At 48.9% G+C, this 20441-nt stretch overlaps 1 protein-coding gene across 1 annotated transcript in view; it reads left to right on the top strand.

Moving 5' to 3' along the window:
* The first annotated feature begins 316 nt into the window (after positions 1-316).
* LOC108546171 (homeotic protein antennapedia) overlaps positions 317-20441 on the top strand; it is a 179336-nt gene continuing 159211 nt past the window's right edge. The window contains exon 1 of the mRNA XM_017898116.1: positions 317-858. The gene's annotated coding sequence lies outside the window, so the exon portion shown is untranslated. The remainder of the gene's footprint in view (positions 859-20441) is intronic.

The following is a 20441-nucleotide window of genomic DNA, read 5'->3' as shown; positions in this document are numbered from 1 at the left end:
AAAATGCCGGGCGAGCAGGAAAGCGAGAACGCGTGGCAGGGCGAGAGAGAGAGAAGCAGGGATTTCTAGGCGGCTAGAGCGGGACGGGAAGGCGAAGGAGCGAGGCAGAGGCACGAACAGAGAGAGAGAACGAAGGCAGCGCCGCGTGGCGGTACGAGGTGGGGACTATCGGGCCGTAAACCATCCGCGGTGAACATTTAACTCACGTATTGCCATCCGACAAGTTTGCTTTGGCCCGCGAGAGAGCGTCACCCGAGCGAGCGTCCGACGTCGAAGCGAGCCTTCCGCGAAACACGCGAGGAGGTGGATCAGAGCCTTCCACTTCACGTGGCTCTAATCCGTTCGGTTCCGTTCCGTTCTACACCTAGGAGCCACCGATTTCTCTCGTTCGCGTTCATCCTCGTCGACGTCGTGGTCGTCGTGGTCGCCGTCGTGCTCGTCGTCCTCGTCGTCGTCGTCGTCGTCGTCTTCGTCGTGGTCGTCGGCGGCGGCTCCTCTCCATCGTGCCTGCTCTGTACTTTATACTTGTATTCGACACGCGAGGGTCCGCGACGCGAGGCGACGCGACGCGACGCGCCGCAGCCGAAGGAACCAGTATCGTCAGCCGGGAAATCGTTCCAGCGCGCGCGGAACGATCTCCCCGGAGATCTCGCGAGTCTACACCGTCCACCGGCGATATCTACCATCCGGCCGTCGCGGCGACCTTTTGGACCAGTCAGCCGACACGAGACTTCCGGATGCAACACCCGATCCCGGTCTGAACGATCGCTATCATGAGCTACAAGAAACGAGCGCGGACTACCCTTCCGCAAACGACCCTCCGCTTTCGTTGAAAGTCTTCCGGCCAGCCGCTACAGGGTAAGTGATCGTTCATCTTATACCTCTGCGGGAGGAGTGCCATATACCTCTGTCTCGCGCGATACATCTCCACACGATCACGGGCTAGACTCGTCCAACACGCGACGCGACTGCTCGTCCAGGTAATCCTGCGCCGCTATCCTCGCCGACATCGCGAAAAATCCGCTCCCGCCAAAACGTTCGCTCAGTGCACATGCTCGGATGATTGAAGGTATCGCGGCGTAGAGTAATGGCCGTTAAGGGTGACCCTGTCGGGGTCGCGTCGTTGATCCAAGGTGACCGATTTAACCTCGAAATCGCGCGACCAGTGGCACGGCGTCGATAAGTGGAAGGAAAAATCCTACGGTTCGGCGAGCGCCGCCGTCGCGGTGGCCGCGGCGAGAAAGAATAAACGCGTGCACGTGGTTCGCGTGAACGTATCCCATGAAACGGCACTCGCGATCGCCGATAAACCCCGCGATATTTCTTTTTCCCCGCTCGCGTACGCTTCCACGTACCGCGTGTATAGATATCAATTACGGAATTAATCTCGGACGGGGGAGCGTGCATCAATTTTCCTTGTATCTCGTTCTGTCAAACGGGTGTTTTACGGCCGGCGTTAATGAAGAACTATAACCGAGTGGACGTGATACGCTCGTAACGCGTCGCGCGCTGGCATAATAACGCGCCGCGATAAAACCACGCGCCGCTCCTCTCCGTCCATCGTGAAATTCACCAACGGCGGACTCTTGCCAAATGGTAAATAATCGTCTAACCGAACCTAATAATTGCCGCTGCTCTTGGCCGGGTTAACGGCTCGACACGTTTAATCTCGACCCCCGAGATTACCGCTCTAAAAGTACGCCTCGTAATATATTTTCAACGTCGTTGGATACGCTATCTTATTCCTCGAACGCTACACGAGCTCTCCGACTCGCGAGCGGAGAAGAATAGATAACGATGTGACCACAATTTCTATCGTTTAACGCCCCGTACCCGCGCCTTCCATCGATCCCGTTTCACTTCGATTTTCCCGCTGGAAAACGGGGGGAAAACCTGGCCGAAAATAAAGCGAGTTCGGTATCGCGAGGCCCGAGGGTAAAATAGGTGGTGTGTACCGCACCGACGCCTGACGGGGACCATAAATAAGGATCCGACGGTCGGTGCGGCTGCAGCCGGTGATAAGCGTTCCTTTGCCCCCTCCAGCACCCCTCTTTAGACTTTCTTCTTCGTCCTCTTCTTCCCGCTCGAACACCTCGAAACGCCTTCTCTGATACCGTGCAACGTCTCCTAGGGGGTGAAACCAGGGATCCTCGATTCTCGGTTATGCTTCCACCGTGCCGTCATTCCCACCGCCGTGGCGTTCAAAAACTATCCACTCGCTTTCCTGCCATACTCGTGCCACCCTCGTGTAGTTCGCGAATTTTTCGTCTTTCAAAATTCTCCTTTCACCTCCCGTCGCCCCCCGTTCGCGATTCTTCCGCGTTTTCGAAGCGCGCCAGTTCGCGATTGTTGGCCGGAAAATTATGGCGTGGCATTTCGCCACATACAAACAACGCGACTCGAACAGCGCTCGAAACTGGATTAAACTACAGTTCCGAATTAATTCGCCGCCCCTGTTAAAACACAGGCCGGCCGGTTGCAGCCGCGCGAGATGATTGCGACGCCGCCAACCCCCGGGCGTAATTAGTTTGTCAAAGTGACAACGCGATACTTTTTCGTCCCCTGCGACGGACGGGGAGCGCGCGTCCCTATGGAACGATTCCGTGATCCTCTTAGGAGACGCGTCGTTTCCATCCGAGCGTTTCCTCCGTGCCCGATAAGTCGCGTAATTAAACGATACAACGATGCCCGTTGTCGGCCGTTCTTTCCGTTTCGGGGATCTCGAACGGTATCGTATGCTAAATCTGGCAATAAATCCACGGGTTCGCGGAGGCGTAAGATGGTAACACGGTCGGTCGGCCTGTATTGCCGCGAATATCGTATCGGGCAAACGGGGGTTGGAAACACACGAGGTGGCTGAACGTTTCCTAACTGTGTAACGTATAGGTGGAGCCGGGCTCCTTCATCCCCTACGGGCAGCACGAAGCGACCATTTCTCATATCAGTTTAGCCGACACTTTCGAGAACTTGCTCGCAGAGCCCGGGGCGTCGCGACGTCACCCGATGCCTCTCGCCCCCTCGCCTCCCCGTCTACCGTCCTTCTCCAACCCTCTTCCGTCTCTTCTGCAACACCTTACCTACCCGGTTTCCTCCCTTTCTCGACAACCCTCTCCTCGCCCCTTTCAACCCTCGTCTCACGCCTCAACTTCCATTCCGCGTTCGCGATTCCCGCTTTCGGCTCTCGCTCCGCACAGCCACACACGCACGACTGCGTCTTTGCCTCCCTTTTCTTTTCCAACCTCGGAAAACCCTCGAAGCCGACCGAGTACCCCGCAGCAGCGAGATAGCAATCGGTGCTCGGGATTTAGCGAGCCCAACCGAGCCTCGCGACCGCGAGGATCAACTTGGTCGAGAGATAGCGCGACTGAGTTACGGAAAAATTGGTCCAAACATGGCCGCGGCGCTCGCTGCGGCGCGGCCGTCGTCGACGGAAGGCAGAGTTCGAGGTTTGGTTAAGAATTGGCACAAATTTTTCCTCCTCTCGTGCTACACGGGATTATTGGTTCGGTACTAAGGTTCGCTCTGAAAGATCCCGAAGCGAACGGGTTCTTGATCGTTTTATCCACCCCTGAACGCCTTAAATTCGTATATTGTTCGTCGTAAAATGTCCTCCAGGCTGATTCGCAGCGAGCCCGTTCGCGTTTCGGTCTTTTTCCCTGCAATCATCCTGGCTATGCGGCCTGGGCGTCTTTTTGCTTCCGGCCGGGGTACCTATCTTCCTAAATTTCCGCGAATTTAATACCACGACCGGCCGCGTTATATATCGCTGAACGTGAATTAAGTGTTTTCGCAGGTGTTATACGTTATTCAATAAAAAGTAACGGTTTCAAGACACAGTTAAGCCTGATAAACGGCCGCCTAGATAGTATTTTTAAATGGGGCGGGGGAGGGGGGCAGCCGGGCGCATTGCTCGCATAAATTCGTCCAATCTTCCAGTTGAGCGCGGAGAACTCGCGTATTTCTATTGAATTCAATAATTCAAACGCGGATACGCTATATCACGCCGTGCACACCAAATGGCGCTACTTGCACGTGCTCTTAATTATCGGCCCAAGTAATGATCCGGTTGCCCGCGAGTCGCAATTCGAATTTCCCGCATCTCGGCTCCCCTTTCCGATAAATCCTCGGCAATTAACCGCGTTAACTCAAGAATCGACTCTTCCCTGACGGCAGTGGAACAGGTACCGTCTCCCATCGCCAAAGATTTCAGTCTTTTTTCAAGATTTCAGAAATTATTTGTTCAATTATGAACGAGGTACGATACCAGATCGGTGAAATTGTGTATCGAACGTTCTTTGGAACAATTTCGAAACGAGCATTCGTGTGCACAATTCGATAATCATGCACGCGTGTAATGCACTCGAAGATTCCTTTCGAGGATCGTTTATGATTCTGAAATTCCTCAGCCAAATCGCAAATTGTTCGTCTAATTAGGAACGAGTGATTCTCATAGTTGGCAAGTTGTTTCGGAAAGAGAATTTTAGATGATTAATATAGAGAAATTAAGAAATTCACTTTGTTTCGAGGGGAGAGGAACAGGTACGATCCTCCGCTTGAAAATTCCTCTTCAAGGTCGTTGAAATCTCTAAAATTTCTTAAACCGAATCATAAATTATTTATCCAATTACAGGCTACGAATGATTCTCGTTGAAAAGTTTTCCGGTGATCTACTTGTACAGCAATTTCGAGGAACAACTCGACCATTTTAATTGGAAAATCGATTCTTTCTTGATAGAAATTGGATAGGTGCAGTCTCTCATAGAACGTCGTTGAAATCTCCAAGATGTAATCGCAAATTGTTTGCTTAATCACGCGCGGGCAATGATTCTTCTCGAAAAAACCTGTCCCTTGAATTTAATCTACCCAAATTTCTCGATAAAAATTCGAGCACACCGTGGCTGGGCGATTTACCACGTTAATGTGAAAATCTGCTCTTCCTCTGACAGGAAATGGTAGGTGCGATCTTGCACCGAAAGATTTCACCGGAAAATCATGCAAGTGTCAAAAATTTCCAAGAGAAAATGGTAGATTATTTATTCGGCTATGCACGAGAGTCGATTTTTCGTAGGAAATCGTCGATCGAACGCGGTTTGAGACGATTTTACGAGGCATTTCGAGCGCTGCCGAGCGCGAAGCGACGTGCTCGACATTATGGCTGCCGTCGGATCGTTCCGCCGCACGGTGTCGCTCGAGACGCAGAGACCCTGCGTAGGTTAACTCGCGAGAGCCACGAAATTAGCGCGTAGAAGGCGAAAACCGCATTCCACGGTGGGCCAGCAACGATATCGCGGATTTATCGCGGCCGCTGAACGCACTTTTGAATATTTTGTCCGAGGCGATGATGAGCGTGTGCAACGCGGAATAGTTGGGTGACAAGCTGTTTCCAGTCTCTTTACCGGTTGATATAATTTCGCGCGAGAGTTATGCCCGTCGGGCTCGCCAGCGCGTTACATAAAGTAAGTAAATTAATGATCGGGTAGTTAAACAGCGAATGTATCACACGTGGAGTAGGTATTTTGAATTAATGGCCGACTATTAATTTTCGAAGCAGTTTTCAACTCCTCGGCCGAACCGGTATCCCTATCCCGTGATATTTTTCCCCCGGTTACCAGCAAATTGTTGCCGATCCTCCGCGCAAATTAATTCGTTCGATCGGCTCCTCGGTCGCCCCACGCTCGAAATCGCTGATATATTGGACACCACCTCTTCCGTTCCCGCTCGCGAGACTCTCGTCGAATCGCTGCAATTACGCGAAAATTATTCCTTCCGTTCGTGCCGCTTTCATCCGATCGCGTCTTTGGATTTTCGCGTTCGACCCCCGGTTCGGTTCGCGCCAATTCCGTCCTCCCCCCGATCGCGCACGCGCGGACCCGTCATAATTGAAACGACCGGTGCACCGCCGATCTCGTGGCCGCAATTTCGCCGGTCATGCAACATTCACCGCGTATAAATCCCGAATTAGAAGGCCATAAATCCGGACGCGAGCCCGTTCGTCGGGGTGCACAGTTGGTAAAAAAACGCGGTGGCCGCGATGGGCGATGGCGAATCGTCGGGCCACGGTTCGCAGGTCGATTTTTTACGGCGAAACATTCCCGCCCGGTGTTCCGCTCCACCTTGCGGCCGCGTCGGCGCATTCCTCGCGGATCAGCTTAAAAGCTCGCGCCCGGCTCGGCTGCGCGAGTGACCTTAACCATAGCGAAAAAAGGATATTTAAATGGGTTCGTTTGAAAGTACAATGGGTCCCCTTTGCGGCGAAGAAGCCCCCGGTAGAAGTCCAACTGCCGCGCGCGCTCGGCCGATGCCAGAGGACACGAGGGTGACCGCCACGGCGAGCATAGTCCTCGCGGAGGGTGCGAAAATGTTTTTAGAGCAAGGTCAGTCGCGATCGCGTCACCTGTACACGCCTGGGCCCTGGGGTACCTGGGAAAGCCGATGCTCGAGGACGACCTTAACCACGGTCCTGGTCGTAAATTCGTGCGGTCGTTGAAGCGAACGGGAAGAAAGAGATGGAAAAAAAAAGACGGAAATAAAGAAAAGAAGTCAAAATTCTTAAAACTAGACACAGTTGCGAGGAAGGCCTGCCGTTAACGGTACAACGTCTTCGACCTTTTTGCGGCCGAAGGTCACTGCTCCGTCGTTTCCAGAAGCGTGCTGTTCGCCTCGATGCCGGCTCGTTCCCAGGGCACTCGCGTTCCTCCACGGTCACGATTTTGACTGTCGTGGAGTACGAATTCCGTACTCTCCACGGATGGCTATGATATTCGTTGCCTCTCCGGGAATCTTTGGCCGGGGCTGACACGAGCACTCGTCGCCGATCCCGGTCGGATGCCGGTGGCTGGCCGAGAGCAGCGAACCCCGGCGCGATAGAGAGGTATTGGAGGAACGTCTCGCGTGGTTCTATCGGTCTCGAAGGAGACTGATAATTCGAGCGGCGGGGTGTACCGTGGCGGAAGATTAGCTGGAAAAGGCAGGAATACACACGGAGTAGCGTGGCGGCGGTGCACAGCTCGCCGTAAATCATAAATCACGGCGGCGGCCCATCGAAACGGACGACATTTACGCTAAAACGATTAAGTACGTCTCGCGTCGATGATTTACGAAGTCGTGGCGGTCGGAAAGAATACGACGGGGGACATAAGGAGCAAAAGGAGAGAAGACGGGAAAGAACAAGCGGCGCGGGGAGGCAGGCGAGCGAAAGACGAGCCGCGAGACGGGGTGAGCGAAAACGAGAGGACGGAGGACAGAGCTCTCGGGGTATCGCGAGGCTGTGATCGATTAATGAATTCGACTCGGAACGGATAAGACACGAAGAAACCACGCTCATTTGTAAGTTGAATTATGACAACGATCGCTCGGATCGTTCGTTAGCCATTATTTATAAATTCAACGTTAAATGGGGAGGCTGGATATGAAAAGTCCGTCGGCCGTCCGGGGAGGAGACGGCCAGAAGAACAGCGGAACGATAATGGACGGGCAACAACGAAGAACCGGCGGTTCCGTTGTTGGGCGTCGTTGATTTATAAGTTCAACTCCAGACGGACAATATTTTTGTTTTAATGCTCCTTTTATCCGAAAGTGTACGTGCCCGGACTGCCGGATGGGTGCGAGGTGGACATAGGTGGCTGATGATGTCACTCCCTTTAACCGAGCGAAAACCCCGAGGGAAGGAGAACGAGAGAGGAGAACATCGTACGAGGCACCGGACATCGGGACTACACGGTGCCTAGTTTAAGCTGGGTTGTCGCGATGGCACACAGAGATTACATCGTACACCGCGGAATATACTCGAGGTGTCGCCGACGATTCTTAGCTACACGAAGATTCTTAATAGCCGGCCTCACCGTATGACTTGCTTTACGCTCCGCGTCCTCGCCGCGGACCCCTCTTTCAGCGCGCCACGACCCAGTCTTTTTACCGGCTTCGAAAAATACCCCGTACCACCGGTGTGTCGTCCTCCTCCTCGTCGTGGAGTTTCTGCAACGGTGGTGGAGCGTGGATACGAGCACGCGGGTGCTGGTAAAAGAGCAAAGGGAAAATTGCCACGGAATGCCGTGAAAATTCTGCCGATCGCGATAACGTCTTGCGCAATGCCACGTATACCTGTGCTCTGCCAAACTGGAATATCGTTGCATCCGCGCGAATCGATATGGCGGCAAACAGAGTGTGACCGATTAGCAGCGTGCCGCACCGTTGAGGGAATTAACGAACGTTCTCGGTGAATCGGAAAAAGGACGGCGGGGAAACGATGGTGGAGAGTGAACGCTTGAAATTCCGAAATATCAACGAAAGCAACGAAGCCCCTGCGATCGTTGATGCGATCGCGAGCGATTAAACGGGCGGGCAATTAAATCTCCGGCGAATCCGCGATAAATTGCCGAGATGTAGACGAAACAATTTGTTGGACATTAATAATTAGCGGTTCGTTAGCGGGCGTAGAAGGTGCAGTCGCGCGCAGATCGCCCCCGATTAGAGGGAACGCTCGGTGGAACGGGTTTCCCCGATCGTCGGCCGTTTTAAGAGTCGGAGAATTGCGCAACGGAACGCTGCCTCTAATTATAATTGTTCCATTGATAGCGTCCACGCACGCAGGGCCTGCGATGGAAAAAAGAAGCGCGTGGCGAGCACGTCCGCGCATTTTTCGCAAAGGCGAGCGAACCTCGAGAATCCGCTCGGCGTTGCTCGAGAGCGAGCGTTACGGTGGAAATGCGGTTTGCATACAGGCTCGTAACACGCCGCACCACGCCGTACCGGCGACGTCTGATTAACATGAGAGGCCTGAAACACCTGTGTGCCTCGATTCACTCGAATAATTATTCGCGAGTTCGTTCGGCTCGCGACGTCCGCGAAACGACCCGCGATAAGCATCTCCTCCGCCATTTCTAACGGTTCGCGCGTACACTCCACTTTTTCAAACGACCAACGACCATTCCAACCAATGCTGCAATCCAGGGGATCCTTATGGAAAAATCCTCTCGTTTTATTCGCCGAGAGAGCAAGCAACAAATTATTTGCGATTTCTTTCTTTACGGAAACGATGGAATTCGCTCGTATCACGGTTCGAGGATTTTTATCCGCAACGATCTTTATCGATTTCGTTAATTTTATGAAAGAGAAAAAAATATCTGTAACCATTATCAATTTGTTTTTATGGAATCGTCATGTTAGAACGCAATTCGTTTGTTTCTTGAACCGAAACTTGGAAATAATATAAATTCGAAGGAATTTATTTCCATGATTCTTAACGATTCTAAAAATTTACTCGTTCTTTGTGGGGGGTTATCTGTACTTGTAGAGCATTGCTATAAGGATATCGCGTGTAATAATTAGAGAAACGTTTAATGTAATAATTAAAGTATCATTTTTCGCAATAGCGAAATCATATTGGAAATAATATAAATTCGAAGGAATTTATTTCCATGATTTTTAACGATTGTAAAAATTTACTCGTTCTTTGTGGGGGGTTATCTGTACTTGTAGAGCATTGCTATAAGGATATCGCGTGTAATAATTAGAGAAATGTGTAGATCATTTTTCGCAATAGCGAAATCATATTGGAAATAATATAAATTCGAAGGAATTTATTCCCATGATTTTTAACGATTGTAAAAATTTACTCGTTCTTTGTGGGGGGTTATCTGTACTTGTAGAGCATTGCTATGAGGATATCGCGTGTAATAATTAGAGAAATGTGTAGATCATTTTTCGCAATACCGAAATCACATTGGAAATAATATAAATTCGAAGGAATTTATTTCCATGATTCTTAACGATTGTAAAAATTTACTCGTTCTTTGTGGGGGGTTATCTGTATTTCTAGAGCATTGCTATAAGGATATCGCGTGTAATAATTAGAGAAATGTGTAGATCATTTTTCGCAATACCGAAATCACATTGGAAATAATATAAATTCGAAGGAATTTATTCCCATGATTTTTAACGATTGTAAAAATTTACTCGTTCTTTGTGGGGGGTTATCTGTACTTGTAGAGCATTGCTATAAGAATATCGCGTGTAATAATTACAGAAATATGTAAATCTTTTTCGCAATCTCGAAATCACATCGGAAATAATATAAATTCCAAGGAATTTATTTCCATGATTTTTAATGATTTTCAAAATTAAACTCGTTCTTCGTAGGGGTTGTCCATACTTTTAGAGCCTTGCTACAAGAATATCGCGTTAAATAATTAAAGAAATATGTAAATCATTTTTCGCAATATCGAAATCACATCGGAAATAATATAAATTCCATGGAATTTATTTTCACGATTTTTAATGATTTTCAAAATTAAACTCGTTCTTCGTAGGGGTTGTCCATACTGTTAGAGCCTTGCTACAAGAATATCGCGTTAAATAATTAAATAAATATGTAAATTATTTTTCGCAATAGCGAAATCACAATATCGTCAGTCCTCCCAGCTACAACTATATGTAGTCACCTAAAGGCTGAGAAGATCGACGAGACTCGTGTTCGATACGAACCCCTCGACGCTTCCTACCAGCTCTTCCTTCGTTTCGTTTCGTTTTATTTCATTTTATTTTATTTTCATTTTTTCTCTTCGTTTTCAAAGGCGTCCGCCATTTGATTGGACGATCTTGTTAATTATTAGCGCGCGTGGAGGTGTGCTTCCGGCGAACGAGCCATGAATCGCGGAGTAGTAGAATGGAATTGCTGGCGGGGAATCTGGCGAGGCTCCGGGAAATTTCACGCGATATTTACCGGATGGTATTACGATCGAGGACTTGGGAGAATCGTCGCGGGCTCTTGGCCGATTTCGGAGCGAAAGAAAACGGGATACCGGGGCCCCTCGTCCCTTTCTTTTTCGCTGGACGTTGCAGTAACAAACGATTAATGGCCGGTTTCGAGCGGCCACTTCGTATTCGACGTTCATTGAGTCATAAAAGCCGATAATGATCGTTAAACTGCAAGATCTTGCGTTACGGGCTCGCTCACCGGGCCGACTCCGGGCCCGGGCAACATTTTTCTTCGTTAGCTACGGATAAATTATACCAGCCGGATAGAGGGGGGAAAAAGCGGGGAAAAGGGGGAAAAAAATAAGAGGAACGTCACGAAGAAGTGACGGAATGAACGTATAAGAAATAAAGCAATGTTTACGCCTTCGAGCTCGCGGTTGCATGTACGGCTCGCACACCGGAACGTTTCCTATGTGCTTGGCAGGTGTTACTGTTTATGGGAATCCCCTGGAACAGCTTATCCGATGAGAGAGCCTCCGATAAGGAGGATAGCGGTTAGCATTCGCTTAACCCGGTTCTAATTATGGTATTCCCATTCCGTACATTATATTCCGAGTATATAGGGTGCGTCGTAAATTTCTTCGCCCATGAAAAATATCGGCGACATCTTGAACTGTCAAACGTGGACAAGTTTCGATTCGAAAAAAAAAAAAAAATGTCGGTCACTTCAAAAATCCGCGATGTGGATATTGAATTTTTGGCGAATTAAATTTTGCGCAAATTAACACTTTGCACTCGAGAGATGACCCTCAGTCACCATTTTATAAAATTTCGAATATCGATATTAATTAATATGTCAAATTTAAGATAATATAACGGTGTGAGAGGTATCAAAATCAAATAATTCTACGTGTTAATTATTACAGATTTCTTATTTATTGCTCATAAAAATATCGTCAGCTCTCTACTAGAAAATCTTGGAATTCCTACCCTTTTATAGCCAAAAAATCGTCGAGTGCAAAGGGTTAATAAACGAGTTGCTGTCGTATGCATCCAACTGTGATATCGGTGATGTTGTTAGAAGTTTTGGAAAAAGGCGAAGAAATTTGTGAAATGTTTCATGCAATTATTTTTCTGTTAGTCTTAATTCGGATTAACACTAGAACTACCGATCTTTAATGGATACCTAACTATAACGTGCACAGATTATAGTAATTTCAGCGATACGATGAATACGAGTGAATATATCGATTACAGCTCTTGCTTAATACGAGTTGATACCAATTTTATTCTTAAAGCAGGTGTATGTGTTCGGTGACTGCAAAAAGGAAAATTCTGAAACCAGTCATTTTGATTGGGTTGGTAGTTCTAGTGTTAAAGAAAATGCAATGAACTCTAGAAATGCATAGATTATAGTTTAGAATGAAACTATGTTAAAAGTCGTCTTTCATTTTGAAGCATTGAGAATTATGCACATATGGATATAATAGTACTCCATAAAGGGAAATGCGTTGAGGTATACTGAGGAATAAAATTCATTATTGATAGTAAAATTCCTGCTTTAAATTTTGAATAATTTTGTATTAAATATAAAATATTTTACTTAATAATAAACTCAATAATAAACTCATTTTACTTAATAATACTCAACACATTTTACTTTTTAATAAATTCAAGCAACTGCACTTCCAGAGTGCTCGTGTATTTACTAGCGTACCCAAGATAATATATTCTTCAGTGTAAAAGATTTTATTACTATATATTCCAAATTTATATATTCCAAAAAGTAAGGAATACTTACCCTTAAGGAAAAGGTTAGGATTCTTCGTGTCTCCAATTTTGTCTGTAAATGAAGATTCGTTTATATATTTTATCTCGTATATTTTATTTTTATTAACCCTTTGCACTCGAGAGGTGACATTCAGTCACCATTTCATAAAATTTGGAAGATCGATATTAATTAATATGTCAAATTTAAGGTAATGGAACAGTGTGCGAGGTATCGAAATTAAATAATTTTACCTGTTAATTATTATAATTAATAGTATCTTACTTATTGCTGGGAAAATATTATCATCCTTATGGCAGAAAATTTTTCAACACGTATACCTCTTTAGCCAAAAAATCGTCGAGCGCAAAGGGTTAATAAATCGCGTTCCTACGTTATCCATCATATTTTTGCATCATGTTCATCACTTCGTACCACTTCTCGCGTATTTGGTATAGTTCAAACATCGAATTCTAATATATATATATATATATAGAGAGAGAGAGAATAATATATAGATATTAGGTGAAGTAAAAAGAAATCTATTATTTTTGTATTCAATTTCATGCAAAAATAATGGATTTCTTTTTATAAATACAAATATTGGAATATTCAGGTGGTGACCAACATTATTAATTTACTTCGTTTTTCATTATATTAGGTGTAGTAAAAAGAAATCCATTATTTTTGCATTCAACTTCATTTGAAACGATGCGGATTTCTTTTCATAAATACAAATACTGGAATATTCAGGTGGTAGTCGACATTGTTAACTTACTTGGTCTTTCATTATATTAGATGCAGCAAAAAGAAATCCATTATTTTTGCAGTCAATTTCGTGCAAAAATAATGGATTTCTTTTTAGAAATACAAGTACTGGAATATTCAGGTGGTAGTCGACATTGTTAACTTACTTCGTCTTTCATTATATTAGGTGTAGTAAAAAGAAATCCATTATTTTTGCATGAAATTGAATACAATAATAATGGATTTCTTTTTACTACATCTAAACTAATGAAAGACCAAGTAAGTTAACAATGTTGACTACCACTTGAATATTCCAGTATTTGTATTTCTAAAGAGAAATGCATTATTTTTGCATGAAATTGACTGCAAAAATAATGGATTTCTGTTTACCTCGGCTAATATATTGACGTTTTCGTGCAACGAAAAATGAAGACGTCCATTGCAACGTCCGTATCTTATCTTTAATTCAACGATAGGAACGCACGGAGAAGACAATCACGAGCGGATAATAGCGCTTAGAAATATTTGATTTAACGTTGAACGAGCACGGGACCTCGTTACTGTTGCGAGTGAGTAATTCTCGGCCGCTCCGTATGCACCGTATAGCCCCTTACAATAATTACTCCGCTACCCGGTTACGTAGTAACCGCGGAGTGACCATGATAAAACGAGAAACTGGTTCGAGGACCACGCATGCGATAGAGCCGTTAACGATAAATCGAAATGTGCAGAGTGGAAGAAGAAGGTGGAAGACGCGGCGGTTCGGTACCTCCATGGGGCTACACCTACACGCGCGCGCGCGCGCACGCACACGGCTGCACACGCGTGTACACGCGTATCGATATCTCTCGCTCTCCTCGCAGAGAGAATCTTCTTCGTTCGGTCGCGTCACTCGGATTCATTCGTATCCACCGTTTCACTCTCCACCGGGGGAGAGCCCCCTTAATTAAGCGTTTAAGAGATGAAACTGGTTCTGATGTTCTTCCTTCTGCTCGTTGTTCTTTCGCCGCACGCATATGCTTACGACACAGCTGTTGCCGCGGCGGAGTTAAGTTGTCCGACTTTTGAGCAGCGCCGATTGTCTTCGAAATTAATTAAACGGTTTCCACGACGAGTCGCCATGGCCGTCCCGCGCCCCTCCGCGTCTTGCCCCCTGGCCGCGCTCCGGAGTCTAGTAGAGTCTAACAATGCCTCCTTTCAACGATCCCGAGATGTCTCCAGACACGCGCATACGTCGTCGAATGCGTTGCGTATCCGTTCACGACCATCGAACACACCCTTCGAGCGCGTCGCGAGCTTTCCACCAGGCCTCCACTGGGCCGTACCACGCTCAAGCTCAGCGTCCAATCGCGTCCGTCTATATCTGGATTTTCCGACGAAATTACCGCGATACTCTATTTGTCCCGTCTCTGCCATAAGCCTCTATTGTCCGCGAGAACACGCGGGACTGTCCCCCGGGAACAGAAAATCGTTCGCGAGAGTCGCGGTCCGCGAAACGCGTAGAATCAAAACGCGTAACGGCATCGCCGGTGTACCCTCGACTTATGAGGTGTTCCCGTTGTTAAGTATACGATTTACCGTAAATTCAAGAGATTTTATCGGTTCACGTCCCGCGGCATTGCTCGTGCTCGTGTAGGAATGTCGTTTTGTAAGCGTCCGCGGCCGCCATTGATACCGAGGCGAGCCACCGCTCTTATCCGCGGCCTCTAAGAACAATCGGCTGACCGCTCTATTTCTTTCGTCCCCCCACCTTTGCCAAGCTCCTCCGAGATTCCTCCGGGTCCCTATTTTTCTCCCATATTTCTCAATTTTTGTTTCTTTTTTTTTTTCCTTCCTTTTTCCCCCCGCCCCCGGTGCCCCCCTTTTTCCCCCGACGCGAAGCGGATCCGTTATCGGAACCTTGAATTCGAATTGAAAATTGAATATGTAACTCGCTTCTTAATCGCGTGTAACGTCGGTGCGCGGCTTGTACCCAGCGCACGTATTTTTTGCATTTCTGAAATGCGCTCGCGTATGTCGTAAGCTGAGAGACTGCAAAGTGCGATACGACACGTCGTTGCGCCTACCTGCGCCGACGTTTTTATCTACCTTTCTATTTAAATGCTGCGTTGCTAGGTACCTCTTCGCGGCAAACTTTGCCTCGGCAATGAGAGAGCTACGAGGAATCCGATTTAATCCCGGGGCCTAGTAATTTCCTAAATACGAATCCGCCCCCCTTGTCAATGGCCCCGCGTGCTCGTGCGAATTGTTACGCGCGTCGGGAACGCTATTGCCATTCATGAACCTGCCTCGCTATGGTCGGCCAAGAATGGTAACGCGTCCTTCGTCGTTCCACGACGATCATCGAAAGTTTCGTGGAACAGAGTCATTAAGAGCTCGAGTAAGGCATCGGTTTAGGTCTCCATCTTAACGCTACAACGATCTCGATGGTAATCGCATTCCTATTTGCCAGATAAATTAATCGGATACTTTTAGGTAATTTCGAAAATGGCAAACTTAATTTCGTCTAGTTAGAGTAGGAATGTTAGACCGAACGGGGTGTAGGAAGAATACTAATTTTGCGAAATCTTACTATTTACTCTGTATGTAAATTTCCAGTATCACGGACGGACTTTTGCGCACTTTGCTTTTAATCTATACACGTGTTACGCTTTGCGATACTGGGCACAGAGCGAGGTACAGCTCTCGACACGCATGACTCATCACGTGACAAAAAAACACGCGCACATTTCTTTCCTAATCCTAGGAAAGCTGTCGCGATTATGCTAACGAGCAATGATCGATTGCTCGACAACACGGAGCACAAGTGTCGCGAGAATTGTTATACTCTGAGACATCCTCACCGGGGACTGACATATCGTTGGAACATTGATACATCTTGTACCAATTGCTTCCATTACGCAACAAACGAATCTATCCGTCTATTGTCACGTCTCTTCTCCCGTTTCTTCTTTTCCCGAATCGATAGTTCCAAAGATAACCATAATTTCACTACCAGATCCCATGATGCACACTCAATCGTAGTACCCGCGAGGGTTCAGAGGCTAGACCAAACACTCCGAGTTGGAAAAAACACTGTTAATTCGATACGAGCACCAAAATTCCGGTCCACTGGAATGGATGCGCAGGTGAGAGTGAGGGGAAAGGTGGATAAACGGAAAAGCGAGGATGTTGGGGCGGAAGGCGTGCGACTGGAAGCGAAATTGATAAGGAGCGCGCGTTACGCGATAGACGACAAAAGGGCCTGACCGCGGTGCAGGTGAAGGAGAGGCAGAAGTGGGGATAGGGAGGGAGAGCCGGGTGTAGGTGTAAAGTGAGCGTGATCGCACGGTGGATGAGCGAGGGGTACCAAGGGGGAGTGGTCACCGGTTGAAGCCTCGTGCTGACCTATTCCTTTCTGTGCCGCAGCAGTGCATTATGGCCGCTCTACAAGGCTCTCGGCCTCGGCTCTGCCTCGATCACCATAGACGGTCTCCGGCGTTTGTCTAGCGCCAATGCGTTATCCTTTGGCTTGGCGCGCGCGCACGGATCACCGGCTGAAATCCTCGAGAATCGAGAACGTCTCTCGCGTCCGCGATCGTGCTTCTTTCTCTCCGTCTCTCGCTCCTCTCTCGTTCCTCCGTCTCTCTGTGGTCGCGGTTGGCCCACGGTGGAACGTGGCCACGCTGGTGTTTCCTGATGGCGCTGCTCGCCGTGTCTGTGTACGCGTGAGCAGCAGTGTGTCAGCTCGTCGAGACCGGCGAGGGGAACGGCGGGGAGCTTTGCCGGAAAGCAGAGAGGGGACTTGTGTCGTTGCGGCACAATGGGACCACTACTGCAACGCTGTAAGTATCCCAAGAGCTTACAGACTGATCTCTCTGTCTCTCTCCTTCTCTCTCTCTCTCTCTCCTCCTCTTTCTCCGGACTAGTCTCTTCTCACTCCAGCTCTTCTTCCCTCGTTGTCCGGTGTGCTTATACCGCGTGCACTTTCGTTCTTGCAATGCTCTCGAAGCTTTTGCGCCGCCGGGCTTTGGCTACCATCGGTGCACACGGGTATTTCTGGGATTAAGAACTCGGCTCTGCTGGAAGCGTACTTTCGGGCCAACTGTGGTGCGCCGGAATCGGCCGAGAATCCGGTAAAATCTAAACGGCCATAGCGTACGAGCTTGTCCCCCGTGCTATCCGCGTCGCGATGCCGCGATAAAGTCCACTTTCCGTTGCGGACCGACGAGACCCAGCGTTTCAAAAGAGAGAGAGAGAGAGAGAGAGAGGGGGGGAATTTTTCAACGGTCGCTTCGGCAGATCGGATCGAGTGGAAAATACGCGTGGTTCGCGTCGCCCGGGAGAATCGGCGAACGAGTAACTTCTTTCGTCCGGTTTGGCTAACGTTCGCGGTCTAAGTGGAAAATTATAGGATGGCGAGAGAGCGCGGCCAGTGAAACCCGGTACCGTAACTATCCGATCGAAGTTAGGCTCGCGGGTACTGGAACACCAGCGCGAGCTTAGGAGAATCTAGAGAGACAGACCAACCGGTTCGCGACTTTGGCGGCCGCCATCTTCCCCTCTCCGTTTGTCTCTTTCGCCTCGCGTGAGAACCTGCTCCCTATATACCCACCTTTCTACTCTCTGGGCTACTCCGCTGCAGAGTTCCGCTTACGAAATTTTTTCCCCCGCGCGTTTCTTCTCTTTTTCTTCCCGCGTAACGGACGTGCAATTGTCCTTCACCGAGCAGCTAGGAAAAGAGGGAAAAGAGAAAAGGAAAAATAAAACGGATACAAAAGAATTACTCTGCTCTCGCGTGGTACTCGCGAGTCGAATCGTCCTTCGCGATCGTATACGGGTCAAAAGCGGCCCCCCCGAGAGTGGCGAGACAGGGATCGAAACCGTTGGTCGTCTTACGAAATCCGCGGACGGTCCAGGCACGATCGAGTCTCGTAAGACTCGTTAGCGAATCGAGGAATACCGGGGAAGATTAATGGAACGTTGACCGTTACGCGGTGAAGTCGGAGAAACAGGCACGCGATCATCTTAGGGATTAGCGGACGCAGCGCGACGCCGCGGAGAGGATGAGTTATCATCTGCTTAATTTAATTATACGCGCCGGTGTTTTAAGATGCGCAAGATTTTTACGCTCCGCGAGCCATAATGCCGCGCGTCCTGTCCACCACCGGTGTAATTCATTCCCGCTCCTTCTTGCGTTAGCGTTTCGCGTGCCTTTGCCCGCAATTTAATATTCATTCGCCCACCTTATCGCCTTGCTAATTTTCCCTCTGGCCATTCGCAACATTGGCCACGGGATTCCAGCCCGACCGCCGTGATAACGGAGACGGGAGAGCGCGGAGAGTGCATCGAGAGAGCGCCGCCGAGAGACCAGTCGGATCCTGGAGCGATCCGGTCATGGGGCACACGGTGTGTGTTAGGGGGTTCGGTGTTTCGTTAGCGCGGAGTCGAAAGAGGGTCAGCTATAGGAGCTCGCTATACACCGTTTCCTGCATCTTGATTATCGTTGCCCTCGTTACGCGATAACAACGCGGCCAGAACGCAGCCGCGGGACGAAGAAGCCCGGGCAGAGGCGAGCTGAATTCCAGTGTACGCCACACGTACGAATCCAGGCAATTAAACGTGCGTAACGCGTGCTCGCGCTATTCGTAGTTACACGCGCGACGCACTGTCTAATTCATCGGGAGCTGCAGTTCGTATTCAAGATGCCACGCGATGCACCGTTGCACCGACGTACTTTTAGCATCGGTCACATCCTTGATCCGCGATACCCGCGACCTTCCAATGAACCGCTGACTCCACCTCTTTCGAGGGGAGCCAAGTGCTGACGAACGCTAGAACCGCTAGGTTTATGGCGTTTACAGCGTGGTACAGAGATGGAACGGGTATCAAGGGTACCGCGAGAGGATATTGGAAGATTCCTCGGTGTTTTTAGGATTCGATCGCGATCGAGTCCGCGCGGATGATCGAACTCGGTCGAGGAACATCCGGGACGCCTGCGCACGCGCGTCGCGGAGATTCCCGCGAGCGTCGCTGCGATCGCAGCGCTGGAGGATCTGCGCGCTAATCTGCCGACACATTGGCCTATCGCGGCCGTTCCGTGGCCAATCGGGGCACGGGGATCATGAGAATCCAGCCGGCATAAATCAGAATGGATGACGAAAGTCTCGCCGCTTGTTCCAGCTAAAGGGATTTTCTAGGTCGCGAGAGTGGAACGTCGGTCGTGCATCGTTCGCTGGCCGATTCGTTGCTGGGTTTCCAGACGATCGGAGAAGCGTCCGAGACGACGCCTGGTGGCCGATTAAAATCCTATAAGACGGTGTCGCGCGTGCCGCGTTCGCGCCTAGATTACCTGACAGAGGGCTTAAAGGCTACCCCCCGTGATTCACGGCGCGTTTAATTCGCGTCTGACGCGTTCCTTCGTTCCGATGAAAAGCGAGTTATCGAACAGGGTGGAGTGGGAGATCGATAAGAGCGGTCCGTGATGGAGCTAGTTTAGCCGTTTCGGTGAATTCTTGCCAGAAGTTGCGCGCGTTCCGTTGCGAAGCCCGAGCCGTGGCCCGACGTTCGGAGATTTGTGCCCGAGGAACTGGCAACGGCGACTGGCATGCGACTGTTTTGTCAAAGATATTAAGATGTAGAGCCTAATTTGTCTGGAGTATCAGGTGCATCGAGATCGCGTTTGATTGTTTCATAATGGGTGGGGTGATTCAGCCCGTACGTTACCGGCGAGGCTGAAATATGTGACTCACTCGAACTGCGTTAATTGTCCGTACTCTATCGAACGTACCATCGGAATGGCGGAATAATTTAGCCGGTTGCGTCACCTTCCTCGTCTCCGTGCCTCGTGGCTCGTGTCTCCGTTCGCGATATTCGCTAAAATAATTTTATTTTTCACTCGCGTAGCATCTTCGTACGACGAGTTTCTAACCCGTCGCACTGTCCACGTGTCAGGCTATTAATCTTCGTTTGACACTGGATCGACACTCGAGTTTCTTACATTTCTTCTCCCGTTTCCGAGCTTTCAGTATCTGTCACGATATCCGGTGAAATAACGCGCACTTTTACGCGGTACCTTTCAACCACGTTGATCTATGCAAGCTTCGCAGCATTAATCAATCGGTTAATCTTCGTATGACACCCTGCACATGCGTTATGCCTTCATCCTGCTTCTTTGCGCTCGATACTCCTCGCGATGTCGGATAAAGTAGCGTTAAATTCGCTCTTCCAACGTGTTCCATCCATGACGCTC

The sequence above is a fragment of the Eufriesea mexicana genome, unplaced genomic scaffold (genome assembly GCF_001483705.2).
Source record: "Eufriesea mexicana isolate 0111107269 unplaced genomic scaffold, ASM148370v2 scaffold611, whole genome shotgun sequence".
Taxonomy (NCBI): domain Eukaryota; kingdom Metazoa; phylum Arthropoda; class Insecta; order Hymenoptera; family Apidae; genus Eufriesea; species Eufriesea mexicana.
This window is presented reverse-complemented; position numbering and strand designations above follow the sequence as displayed.